Source organism: Pezoporus wallicus, unplaced genomic scaffold (assembly GCF_028554395.1).
Source record: "Pezoporus wallicus isolate ANWC-B61680 ecotype Strahan unplaced genomic scaffold, APGP_CSIRO_Pwel_v1 contig_6978, whole genome shotgun sequence".
NCBI lineage: Eukaryota > Metazoa > Chordata > Aves > Psittaciformes > Psittacidae > Pezoporus > Pezoporus wallicus.
In genome coordinates, this window is record NW_026637190.1 from 637,110 (window position 1) to 651,476 (window position 14,367).

Here is a 14,367-nt window from a genome sequence, read left to right on the forward strand (position 1 = left end):
GCAACAGAGGTGGAGCTGGAGGTTGGCTGGCTGGGCACCCAAGGATGACCAAGGATCATCCTTGTGGAAGGGGCTACACCAGCCATGCCGAGCCCTCTGTGAAATCCACTCGTGTTTCTAAGAACATAACCAAAATTTGGGGCATCCTAGGTATTTTTTTTGCCATACTCCTGTGTTTTAAGTATGTGGGAAGCCCCATTGTTGCTTTAAAGCAAATACTTTTTAAGATCTGAGTTTTTCATTGACTTCTGTTTTGTGTGGAAAATTAGGTCCCAAATCATTGGAGGTACGTGAGATCGAGTTTCAACAAGGCATTTACTGCAGATAAAGTTCTGAAAACAAAGGTGTCCCAAACACCACAGAGTCTTCTTAAGCTCATTCTATGTAATGTCTGTGCATCTGATAAGCACAGTAACACGAACACTTTCCTGCTTGAGTCTGTACCCACCACCTAAGTTCATAATAATTCCCAGCTCCTCAGACGGGGAAAAAAATGAAGCAAACAACATGGTATTATTATTACTTTAACTCAAAGGCACTAAAATCAATACTTCATGATAACAGTATAAAACAACTCTTGACAGAGGGTTATGCTCCTTGACCAAACCAGCAGCATTATTTTAAAATTGCCAAAAGAATTTATTCTGGATATGTTTTGGGGAAATAAAAGAGTAAATAAGTATTTTCAGTTGTTTTCCAGCACCATCGATTTATTTTCCTTATCACTGCTTTAAAAAACAAAATCACCAAATAATTAAAACTCTCAAAAGAATATATTTAGAAGATTGTCACATAAGAAGATGACATCTTACAGAAAGGGATTTCTCTGTATATCCAGCTAATTGATAGTTTCCATACCACCAAGTCTGTCTGTGTGTTTTATTCTGAAACAAAAACTAATTTCATAATAAGCAGCTAGGGCTAGAAACGAGTTTCAGTGGGTCACACTTAATCCCTTTTCATCTCTCACCAAATCAATCACTTGCTTCAAAAAATACTTAATTGCCAAAACAAAACAATTAGCAATATCAAACAAAGCATTTTCTTTCCACGCTCTCCCTCTGGTTCATCAACATTCATCTGCCTGCCTCACGGATTTTCAGATGCTCTGACCGTCCACTCCTGTTAAAGATCAATGAGAGCAACAAACACTCAGAAGATCTGAAAAATGAGGCCCAGTTGGGCAGCCCTAATTAGTGAATACTTCTGAAATACCGGGCGCTTCAAAAGAGTCGCACAGGAATGATGCACCGCACAGTTGCCGCACTTAAAAAATATAAATTTCCATATATTTATAGATATAAATGTATTTAAAATATGTTTTAATTTTTTATTTTTTAGTAAAGGAGAAACAAGAAAAGGACGTAGAGATGAAATGGCTATCAGAATGCTGCTCTGGATAGATGAGCTGCAGACATATCCTGATCTATTTTTTCTGTAAGATAATGAATGGGATTTTCCATAGAGCCCCAACAGGCACCAAAGCAAAAATGGACCAGTGACATCAGCTGCCCTACAAGGCTCACACAAGCGTTCACAGCAGATATTCTGATCCACGTTGCCTGGCCCCAGTCTGAATCCTTCCCCCGCAGCATCCTCAGACGCACCTGCGGCAGGGACAGCTGGTAGCTCAATACCCCAGATTTCTCTTTGCAGAGCTGAATGGCTTGCAAGAAGAAAGGGAGGCCACCTTCCCGCCTCCATCTGCGGTGTGGACAAGGCTACTGGATTTCATTTCATGTTGCCTTGAATATACTTGCTCCTAGGAAGTGCATGAGAGCAATCTGGGGGTCGCATGGAAAAAGTCCCATGCTCAAGCTTTCTTACGAGCTTTGCAAAGCAAAAAAAAACCTTTTCAGGGCTGAGATATATTCTATATGGGCCTTTCTCCCCATTCACACACATATTCTCTCTATGTTTCAGACACCATGTGCAGGACACTGAACATAGGTGTAAATTCTTTCCCATAGCTGCTTTATATTCCATGGGGACATAACAAGACTTTAATGTAAAAGATAATCACCCTTCTCATTCCCACACTCATGTGTGTGTTATGTGAACAACCCCCTGAGAAAAATGTATTGTGGATGTTTTATCTGCTGACCAGCTTTTCTCTTACCCATAAAGCAGCTTTACACCAGTGCCAGTGATTTTCTCAGGTATATCAGTTTTATTATTATAGCCCCCATTGGCCCTACTCATGCACAAGAATCACCTCAAAGACCAAAGTGCCTACAATCTTCCTTAATTATATCAGTATAAATGAGATCAGAATTTCGTTCTGTTGCTTCATTTCCCAGCACACAGTTAGTGTCAGTTTAGGTAACTTTTCAAGCAAGTGATTCTTCACAATGAAATTCAATGGATTCACTTAAGTTCAACAGGTTTTAATACTGTACTTTCAAGTAAGTCTTTTTTCTTCTGACATGTTTTATTTTGCAGTAAATGGGCTGCCACACATCAATTACATCAGTGTAATCAATGTAATATTTTCACCTTCTCTGGAAAAAAAAAGCCCCAACTGAACAAACATCCTCCCTGAAAGCTCAGTTCCTCAACACAAATCCATGAATTGACATTCCCCTAGTTATTCAAAGTCTATCCAGGTATCCAGAGACTTCACTGTCCATGAAACCTAAGGGAAATTATACAGCAATTGACTTCATAGTTATTGCAATTTGACATTGTGCTTTTCAACCTCCAGGGTCTCAGTTCTTACTTGAATTACACAGATTAAGTGCAGTGGCACTAATGAAATCATTGTCAGTTTATGGAGGTATAAAACCAAGAACAGATTCTGCCCCAAAACTTAACCAGTAGAAAGACGTAACTATCAGTGGAGGCTGAGCCTCCTTCTGTGCACTGTTATTTGGTAGACTAAATTGCTTTCAAATTACGCAAACTCTCCTTTTAATTTTATTAATTTAGATGGATCGAAATGTTGAGGCTGTAAAGAGAGAATTCTATTATTAAATATTCTCTAATTGCTTCAAATGAGGTTGGGAAGCTGCATTAGATCTTTCAAAGCTACTCTTGAATGAAATAATATAGGTAATGCATCATCACACCTGATGGTTTATATAATGCAGCTACTCATTACTTCAGATTTTCATGAAGTTAAAGGGGAAAAAAAAGAAACAACCAGTCTCCCCTTTTTACTACCAACTTCAATTGCTTAATACTTCCAGTAGCCATTCCTAGACCTTCTCACTCCTACCTGTAGCAATGAGGATCAAGGCAGCCTATATTAGTCTCATTCAGGCATCACTTACTGCCACTTATATAATTGTATTCTAGACGAGCAAAAGGCTTTTGGAGTCTGAAAGTCATCAATATCTCATTTTTATCTGTGCTCCAGACATGAGGAGCATCACTATGCAGGGCTAAGAATAAAACCAGCATAAGAAATAACAATTTGGCCTTTGATCTGCTACAAACCCTTCTCCACTGCAAGGTCTGATATTCACCGTAACTCTAGAAATAGGTCCCTGAAGCATGAACCCCAATTAGATAGCTGAAAAAAAACCCCAACAACCCAGCTCACTACAGAGTAGCTACTGCAGATTATTGCAGGGAGTTTAGGAGAAAATCCAGCACCAAGAGAGTGTGATTCCAGCATAATCACAGCTGCATTTGCTCATTATGTTCCTCTCTGCATTCTGAAGAAAAACCCACAATAAAGTTCATGAAACTATCAAGAAACTTAATACATTAAAAACTTGAAAGCCAGGGAGCAGCCCCATATATTGGGACTGACTTAGTAAAGTCTTATTTTCCCCTGATGCTTGCTGACTTCACTCGCTATGTTGCACTCCCCTGGCTTTGATGCTGACAGCATCTCTCCAAACCAGACTCCCTAATTTCACCAGATGTGTGTGTACATTCATCTTCAAACTCTTGATAAAGCACACGACTCTTGTCTGAATCTGATCTTAGATCTGTGACTCCTTTGTAGGGCAGGTTCATATTATAATCATGCAAAGAACCTTAGAAACAGTGTTTTGAAGAAAGAGATTTTAATAATTAATTCTGTCTGTATAGGTCCCTTCCATCACTTGTAAAATCAGTGTATTAATTAGCACTGTTTGTGGCAGCTCTACAAAAACAACAACTTTCTCTCCCCGGCCTCCACTCTTACAGCATGTGCTCAAGGAAAGCCTTGAGTCCCTGCACATCCCTCTCTCCTGTACCAGCGCCCCCAGAACAGCTAACAGTTTTGTTCTGTAAAACCACAGCTCTGGAACAGCAATGCAATCAAACCTCAGTGCTCAATTAATAATTGGTAAAGGGTCACCAGGGTTTAGTCATATTCTTCTTAAACCTACACCTGCATCTCTTCCCAAAACAGGAAAAGTCACCTGAAAGACACTGATAAACCAGTTAGTAAATCTAGTTAGTAGCTAAATCAAACCCAGCTTTTATTCAGTGTCATTTCAGAAGGATACCATTTCAGCTGCAAGGACCCTTATGCCTATGAATGTACTACAAAACCCTGCAACAATTTATGCTTATTTATGTCCATAAGTTGCTATAAATAAATAAAACACTTCTAAGACAGAACACTGCAACCGTTTTTCTCCAGCAGTCTTCAAAAATCCCCAGCATTTTAACTGAATTTTCAAATTATTATACATATATATATTTTTTTTTAGCTGTGTACACAATTATCTCTGTAGAGTGGCACAAATGTAAGGAAAAAGAAGTTGAAGGCAAAATGCTCAGTTCAAACAGCATCACATGATGCCACAGTCAGAATGGCAAGCCTTTGAAAAGGCATCGTCAAAAATCTGAAGGCTTCTGTATATTCTTCATCTAATACCCGTTTTGGATAGGACTTACAAAAGACACTCTGCGCTTTGATCAGGGAGTTATATTTAGACAGGACTACACAAGCCAAATGATTTTGCCAACAGATTCATGCCTTATTTTCTGTCCACTGACTATCCAAATAGGTCCCTGGATGGTGATAAATGAAGGCACTTGCTTTAGAAAGCAAAAACAGCATAGCCCATCCCTGATCAGATAAAACAAGAGATATTATTTATACTGAGGATGTAGTGTTTTTGCAGAACTTCAGAGGCCTTGCTCTCTCAAAACACTGCGCTCATCTCTTGATCCAGCGAGACTTAAACAACTGCTGACACGCTTTGCTGAAACATGGCCTTGAACCAACATTCAAATTAAGAAAGAAAAAAAAAAAGTACAAAACACACCAGGCACCCTTTGAGTTTTGTTCCTACTTAATGGACAGGCAGGCAGTGGAATAGGAAAGAGATTGGAATGGGCAAGGCTTTGGGAATACGAACCAGAAGATCTTGTTCCCACAACTTTTGAAGTACTACGGGGCCTCACAGCTTATTATTGTTATTTTTTTTTAAATGAAAATATATAAACCTTAATATACAGACTTAAACAGGGGAATTTCAGGTTAGATATAAGGAAGTTCTTTACTGTGAGGGTGGGGAGACACTGGCACAGGGTGCCCAAGGAAGTTGTGAATGCTTCATCGCTGGCAGTGTTCACTGGACGGAGTCTTGGGTGACATGGTTTAGTGTGAGGTGTCCCTGCCCATGGCACGAGGCTGGATGATCTTAAGGTCCATTAAAACCCAAACCATTCTATGATCCTGTGAAATCTATTCTGGTAACTAATGAATTTTATTACACTGAATGACTGGAAGATGATCCCCATAGAAATCAAAGGACTATGTCTCACATTTTTAACCCAGTGGTGTATGATCAAGCTATTACGATATCCTGTTCTCTGTTGTCTGAAATTTTACAGAGTATCTTGACTGCTGGAGTTTTTGCTGTCTGCACTTACATTGCTGGGTGTTGCAGCATAGAAGGAAGAATCCAACATGACAACAACGATTGGAAGGTAGTCATCTATGATAAGCTCTTCAGAGAAGTCAATGTTGGTTTCTACTTTATGTTAACATTTCCTATCTAGTTCTATGCAAATTGAATTAAACTTGTCGTAAGAGTATTGGCAGAGACCTGCTTGAGCCCATGACTTTTCAGATGAACTTTTATTTTCCTGTCTCTCCTTAGGCTTCTAATCGCATAAATTCCCATAAAGACAGCTTTAAAAGTTTTGAGGTTTGATTCACAGAATCATAGAATAGTTAGGGTTGGAAAGGACCTTAAGATCATCTAGTCCATGGGCAAGGACACCTCACACTAAACCATCTCACCCAAAGCTTCATCCAGCCTGGCCTTGAACACTGCCAGGGATGGAGCATTCACAACCTCCCTGGGCAACCCATTCCAGTGCCTCATCACCCTCACAGGAAAGAATTTCCTCCTTATATCCAATCTAAACTCCCCCTGTTTAAGTTTTAACCCATCACCCCTTGTCCTATCACTACAGTCCCTAATGAAGAGTCCCTCCCCAGCATCCCTATAGGCCCCGTTCAGATACTGGAAGGCTGCTATGAGGTCTCCACACAGCTTCTCTTCCCCAGGCTGAACAGCCCCAACTTCCTCAGCCTGTCTTCATACAGGAGGTGCTCCAGCCCCTGAGCATCCTCGTGGCCTCCTCTGGACTCGTTCCAACAGTTCCATGTCCTTTTTTGAAATCTTACTTTTTTGAAACCTTCCTTTTTGATAACCGGACTTAGTAAAATGAACAAGTTCCTGGAAGCTTGTCTAAACAACACATTGAAACACAGCTCTGAAATGTAAATGCCAATTACAAATAGTACTAAAAAGAAAAATTCAAGTTTTTTGAAGTCTGTGTTGCAAGAAAAATTGAGAATGATTTCATACCATGCCTGGCACTGAAATATGGCAGTGATTAATATCTAGAACCTTCAGGTACTCTGAAAATCAAGCTGTTTTTAAAATTATCTCCAGTATTGACATCAATTTCTTGGCGCACGGAAATCACCTGAACTCTTTATTTTAGTGAAGCAACAACGCTTTACAGCAGCCTGAGGATGTGACAGGTACGAGGTCTATTATTTCACTGGGATTTAACCAGATAGAACAGCTTTCAAAGTGCATTACTGATAAGGGATGGTTTGATATGAACAGCCTAACTTTATTAGAGGCTCGGCTGATTCAGAGGCCCAGAAATAAGGTAGGTGAAAATCCCCCCCGTTCTTTGATAGCTTCAACGCTGTGTAAGATCAGGAGACTGATGAGATGCTGATAAATAACAACAAGCGTTAGAGGAAGGAAATCAGTTATGTACACTGTCATGAACAGATTTTCCAGCTTTTGAATACAAGGATATTAACTCTCTAAATGTAGGCAGATTTGAAAGCCCAAAGCAAGGAAAACTCAAATATTTACAAGTGCTGTAATTTTGATATGGTATTAAAAAAGGAACAGATCACTTCCTGTTTGTAGCAGCCTTCCAGTATCTGAAGGGGGCCTATAGGGATGCTGGGGAGGGACTCTTCATTAGGGACTGTAGTGACAGGACAAGGGGTAACGGGTTAAAACTTAAACAAGGGGAGTTTAGATTGGATCTAAGGAGGAAATTCTTTCCTGCGAGGGTGGTGAGGCACTGGAATGGGTTGCCCAGGGAGGTTGTGAATGCTCCATCCCTGACAGTGTTCAAGACCAGGTTGGATGAGGCCTTGGGTGATATGGTTTAAGTGTGAGGTGTCCATGCCCATGGCAGGGGGGTTGGAACTAGATGATCTTAAGGTCCTTTCCAACCCTAACTATTCTATGATTCTATGATTTCCAAGCTTTTATGACAGACCAGATGAGAAGTTCCTTACCTTGCTGTCGTCACTGAACATGCTTTGAAACTCAACTGGATAAGGTTATTAAAATAGTTGCCACCTTTAACAATTAAACCTCCAAATACACATTAAACTGATGTAAGCTAAAGGCGACAGCCTTAGGTGTGAAACAGTTTAAAAATACAAGTTGCACTCTTGACTGAAGCAGGCAGAGTTACTTACAAGGAAGGCTAATCCATTCGACCTGCTAAAGCTGTATTTCACATTTGATTAAAAACATGCCACTCTGAGTACACAGAAAAGGCTGGAGCATGACAGGAGTCAGGGCCACTCCTGCTCCAGCCAGTATTTTCTGTGAACTTGTGGGGAACTGGCACAAACATTAATCTTCCTCCCATCCCCTCTCTACCCCCATTAAATCCGCTGCTAGGAAAACACTCTCTCTTGAAGCCCATGGGGAAGATGTCCCTGCTGAGACAGGATAAAAGACTCTTACATGACTCTTAGTAGCCTGTATGGGTCCATCAATGGCTCATATTCAGGAAAGCAATCTTATAGTCTGTTGATCTGTGAAAGAGCCCTCTACAGATTGTGAGCGAGCGAGCCCAGTCTAGTTCCTGTTCTAAACACACCTTTGCAAAACAAACACGCTCCCGGCTTTCTGTGGCTGTAGTTTACCAGATCCTGTTATCACTGCCATCACACAGAAATAAAAAGATAAAAAGGACTGTGGAGGAAAAAATACTTCATCCTTTTTTTTTTTTTGTGCCGTCTACATTCTTGGTTCTCTTTGCAATCCCCTGGTATTGTAGGACGCTAAATGCACTGGAAATTTAAATTGGCATCCAGCATCCAAATCACTGAAAGAAGAAGTGCAGCAGACTAGAAAATGAAAGAAGCCAAAAGGCAAAGAAGTCTAAGCTCAGCTGCTGGCATATTTCCCTTTTCTCTCCCCCCTGTTTTGCAAGTCACACTATTTTCTAATTTGCAAGGAAAGAAATTAACCTGTAACAGAATGTCACAGTCTCTGCCACACAACAGGGGTTTATAGCATTTAAGCCGCAGCAAAATTAATCCTAACTTGTAAATAAGAAGTGGATTCTCTCAATGATATAATGGGACCAGCTCTTTTTCGTGTATTAAGACTCTTGAGCAATGGAACCTATTTTACAGCCACTAAAGAAACTTCTCCAAACACTTGAAATACCGGTGGGCTTTTTTTTCTTTTATTAATGGAGTGCACCTGGGCCATTTCATAATTTAACTCCTTGTGGCATTTCCAAGGCTTCAAGTCCTTTAATTTGGCATAGTACTGGAGGTGTTTATTACTGGATAGTGATGTCATTGAATCATAGAATAGTTAGGGTTGGAAAGGACCTTTAAGATCATCCAGTTCCAAACCCCCTGCCACGGGCAGGGACACCTCACACTGAACCATCTCAACCAAGGCTCTGTCCAACCTGGCCTTGAACACTGCCAGGGATGGAGCATTCACAACTTCCCTGGGCAACCCATTCCAGTGCCTCACCAAAATACAAATCCTGAATACAAACTGACAGCCATCAGTGTACCTCTAGGGTAGAAGGTGCATCTCAAAATCAAGGCAAGTTTTACATTTATTTGGCCTACATCTGCAGTGGTCAAAAACGGAAGCCAAGATCTCAGCAGTGGATGATGCTGTGGAGATCACCTCATCCTGAGAGACAATCCACCTGGCTTAAAATGGAGCTTGTAAGACACTCTAAAAACATGAATTGTCTATATATACCTAATTGCTTCCAATTCCTTCAGTCTGATGCTCCTCTGAACAGGTAAGATTCTACAATTGTATATGTATTTATTTTTAACAATAATACTGGGAATTTGTATACCTAGGTACAACCTCTCCCTTCCTCCCCCTCCAAAAAAACCCAAACCATATTAAAAGCAACAAACCCTCCCAAAATCCTGTCACAAGAGGACAATATTCAAATCAAAGTCTCTCATGGTCATCCTGTGCTACTTCATGTTCTAAGAGCTGGAATAATCTAGCCTAGGACAGAAGCTAATGTTAACAATGGGACCAAAGAAAACAGTGTTTGGGCAATCTGAGGTACGTAAACCATATCAGAACTGCAAAAATCTCTGTTGAAGGGATCCACAATACAACTGGAACAATAAAGCCTTCCTATGAAATCACACTGAGAAAAAGCCAGCCTATGAGAACAACTTCTTTTGTGTTTATCTTTAATATGTAATAACCGTCTAAGAATCTCTTTGACATAAAGTTGCCATATGCTGAAGGGTTTAATGATACAGAAATGTGGCAAATTTAATGAAACTAATTATGACATCTAGCCTTTCTGAAGTTTGGTGAGTTTGTCTCCGCTGTCCACTCCTGATTCCAAATGTAGTCCCCTCAAAAGTTAAGACCTCCCCTTTCTTCTATGAAAAGATTAAATGGTTGTGATTTATCTATGAGATTCAGTGAGCAAAAGATAGATTTTTCAAAAGTACTTGGGTCACTAAATCTTCTGGGAGCCAGAAATGTACCAGTAGTGACTGGGATAAAAGCCCCTAAATGCTTAAATGTTGTCTGTTGGGGTTTTTTTTCTGCTATAAAACTAAGTTGTTTTGAAAACTGTACTAAATCCAGCGCTTCCCCTTCCTTCTGTGAAATGTAATTGCTACATGCTCACTGAGGAGAGGATATTTCCTGGACCACAGTTCAGTAAAGCTTATCTGCACAAACACACAGGCGAATGAAGGAAGTTCAGCTTGGAAAAGAAACACCTCATTTCAATGTATGCATCTTTGAAAAGCTCTTTCGTCACTCCACTTACAAATAGAAGATGCAGTGCAACACTGTGGGATGAAGTCAGTTGAAGCAGTGTTTTATTAGAAGGTATGACAAACTAAGAAAACAATGCAAAGAAAAGCTAAGGAGCAAAATGATGGAGCAGGAAATTACTCATTTTGGTTTGTGGCAGTTCTTCCAATGGGATAAATTTGTCGACCACATCCCAATCTTGTATTTTTTAATCTTGCAAGGAGGAGTAAAGGGGACAAGGCCTTGAGCAACCTGTGTCCCTGCCCATGGTAGGAGGTTGGAACAAGATGACCTTAAGGTCCTTTCCAACTCAAACCGCTCTGATTCTAGGAAGTTTTGCATCCTGCTCTTTTCAGTTCTATACCACCTGCATTCACAGCATCAGTATGTAAAGTTTCATCAGATAATCGTGTATATCCCCCCACCCTACTTAGACTGTATTTATAAAATCCTAGGGTCACCACTTAGCCACACACACTATTTTGCAGTACCTGAGATATTACTGGGTCTTTTTATATAGCTTTTGTTGCTGAATGATAATTTTCCTCTAGCTTGTAAAGATTATCTATGCATTCATATTCCATAATTCTATCTTTCAGAGCTGTAAGGAGTTTAATTTTTATTTCTTTGAAATCAACTTCATGAAAACTGTTTGACCATAAAAGCTAATTAGTAAAGACTCTAGTGTTAATCGCATGCAACAGACTATAGCTGGAGGATGCAAAAAAGACCATTTCTTCCATAATAACTGTCGCATTTCATCATCTTAAGATACACAGCAATGCAAAGGTAATGACATTTTTGTTTTATCTTTTTATGATGGGACTCATCAATACCACTATCCATTTTCCTTTCTATTTTTTTTTCCTAACAGCTGCTTGCAATATCCAAGCAAAGGCCCTGGAGAATCATACAATCATTTTCAGATGCTAGTACACTGAAAATGTGTATCTTGAGCTCCCAAGAAACATTAATGCCATGCAGCCTAATAATACAAATGTTAGCTCTGCCTTTGACTCACTCCTATTATAGGCAGTTAAAGAGACCTGGTGCAACACAAAGCAGTTGGCTCTGTTCTTTGAGGCAAGGGAACTTCTGGTTTCTGTGGTAAGGGTAGCCTCTGAGCAAGAAAAGCTGCTTTGCTCCAATTGTGGCAGGTTGATGAACCCACTTTCTAGGAACATTCAAGAAAGAAAAGCTTGAGCACAAAACCTGATAAACTTACATCCTCGGGGACAAACAGTTTTAAGCATGTAATGGCAATATGATTCCTGGCTGACTTATCCTGAGAGAAAAAAACAAAGAAAAATGCCATATTGATCACAATCCTTCTGTGGCTTGTATGGCCCTTGGTGACTTGGGGAGTTACAGTCTTCTAACAGTAGTTGACCTGAAATTGCCCTTCTCATTCATAAAGATCAGTGCTGCCCAAATCTGTAAGCTTTGGTGGCCACCTTAGTACTGGCTAGGGAAAATTCTGAGAAGCTTCACTAACTATCATGCAATTCATGTGTTGCTTGCAATCAATTCTTTTTACTGTTTGATATTTGCAAAGTACCAACAGTGTTCTGCACCAGCAGGTAAAAGCATGAAGAAAAGTTTGTCACAAAGAGATTGCCATTTAGATGCACCGTGTACTGACAAAGGAGAGTGTAATGGGAAGCAAAGAGTGAGCAGAGTAATTGAATGATGCATTTAAGCATACATTTTGTTATCTCTGTGGGGTTTTATGTTTGTTTTCTTCTTGACTTACTGAATTCAGAGTTCATACTTTTCAATCATTCATTAGCTAAACAGTTCTCTTGTGGTTTGCCTACATTAGGAAATGAAGACTGGGACAAGCTAAAACTAGGAGAAAGGTGGGTATTTCGTTAAGTGGAGGCAGCTCACATCACGTCTGGAACACCTCTTGCTACTTACTCATTAGCATTTACGAGAAAGCTGCTCGATGGAGGCTATATGCCACAGAATTAGCTTACTTCTTAACACCAGTCAGTGAAGCCTTTACAGACAAGATGTTTTGCTGCAGACAGTGCAAGCTGGTCAGCCAAAACTCACCCGACCAGATCACGGGGATTTGGAACATAAAAAGAATATAGGCAGAATCTGTCTAATTAACTTGACAGATCATGGAAAATGGGTGATCTTTTTAGCATCTGTCAGTCCATTAGAAGTTATTCCATGAGACAGCATAATGGAAAGGATTTATGGAAGCATTTCCTTTTTCCCTCCCCATAAAGTGGCAAGCTGGTAGAATCCATTTCTCATGACTTTAGGCTCTCTAGACCTCTTCAGAGAAGGCGTTCACACCTCAACCACTAATTCTGACTCCCTGTGTAGCAACACCTATTTTTCCACATTGAGTACGAAGCACTCCATACAACCTATTTAAATACCTACTTTGGAAAAGTCTCCTTGGAAAGTGCCTGTTTTTCTCTACTCACCACGCAATGGCCAGTCTAGATGAGGACATCTACATGGTTGATACTAACATGCAGCTACAACGTGTTGTTTAGGATTAATCTAACACCTCAGTTCACAACTCCATGTGAATCATGGATCAGGAAAAGTTACAAGCTTAACAAATGTCAAATCTACATAGCTCTTTTCAGTGGTGGTATCTGCCACTTACCATGTAAGTATCGACTAGGAACACAGTAATAAGAGGATGTTTGAAATATGCAATGTTAAGAAAACAGGTAAAACACATAATTTAGAGTATTCCAAGTAATTAAAATGGGGAAATTTTCTGGTAGACTTTACATGATGCTACCCTCATTTAAAGGAAGCTAACAGTAGCATTAAGAAGTTGAGCATGCATGGCTAAGATGATGCAGTTGTTTCCCAGCTAGGAAAATAAAATATTTACAAGAATGATTTTATCCCATTTTATTACAACAATGTAAGTAAAAATCTCTCCCTAGCAAGGCTAGGTTTTACTGATTGCTGTATGGCACCTTTCTTCAATATGAAATGCAGAAAAAATCCATCAGGAAATCTTACAGGGATATCCTTAATGAGCTGATGAATTTGTGCTTGTGACTATGATATTGTAATCTCCTGGGACAATAATCACATCTCTCTGTGTGCATGTCACTTATTGGGAATAAAAATATCCCAAGCCACCAATCTGACTCTAGCTGGTTTTCACTACCCCATTATTGGAATATTATTGCTGATGAACATAAAATTGTACTCTAAAAATATGACCGTGGTGTACACTCAGGGTCTCCAAAAGCAGACTGAGATCTTGTTAGTCATTATTATTCCTTCCTGTTGGAGCAGGATAATTCTTACATCCTCGGAAATGTCAGCTCAGGTTCAATTCTGACTTTTAGACACCAGCAATGCCCAAGCTACCTTTCCACATTACGTTCAAGAAGTGTGAAGTTTTCAGGACAATACAGGTGAATTAGATACAGCTTAAAATGGAAAATGATGAATTTATAGTCAATGCTGATGTAACCCACAGCATGTAACATTTACAATTGCTACGCACAAATCTGGGCATTTGATAGACTCTCCTGTCCATACTTTGTTTAGGGGCCAATTATAACCAACAAGGTGATTGCCATCATGCATGAAGAGATCCTTAACTACTGCATTAGCCTCCGGAAGCAGAAAAATGTTCTTAGATTTATATTTAGGATAACCGTGTCCTTTCAACTACTCTTGCAACATTTTGTTTCAGCTACAGCCAGAAGTAAACCAGAAACCACAGCTATTAGAACATGCTTATCCAAGAGGTTTGGGACTCCTTCTTGGGGAATCAGTTTAATTAAGTGTGGGGGATTTTTTTTAATCTTATTTCATAACAGTTTGTTTTTTTTTATGAAGAGGAAAAAAAAAGAAAACCAAA

At 39.7% G+C, this 14,367-nt stretch overlaps 1 protein-coding gene across 2 annotated transcripts in view; it reads right to left on the reverse strand.

The window, feature by feature from the left end:
* The window catches only part of CELF2 (CUGBP Elav-like family member 2), a 563,407-nt gene that overhangs the window by 281,934 nt on the left and 267,106 nt on the right, over positions 1-14,367 (reverse strand). The window lies entirely within an intron of this gene.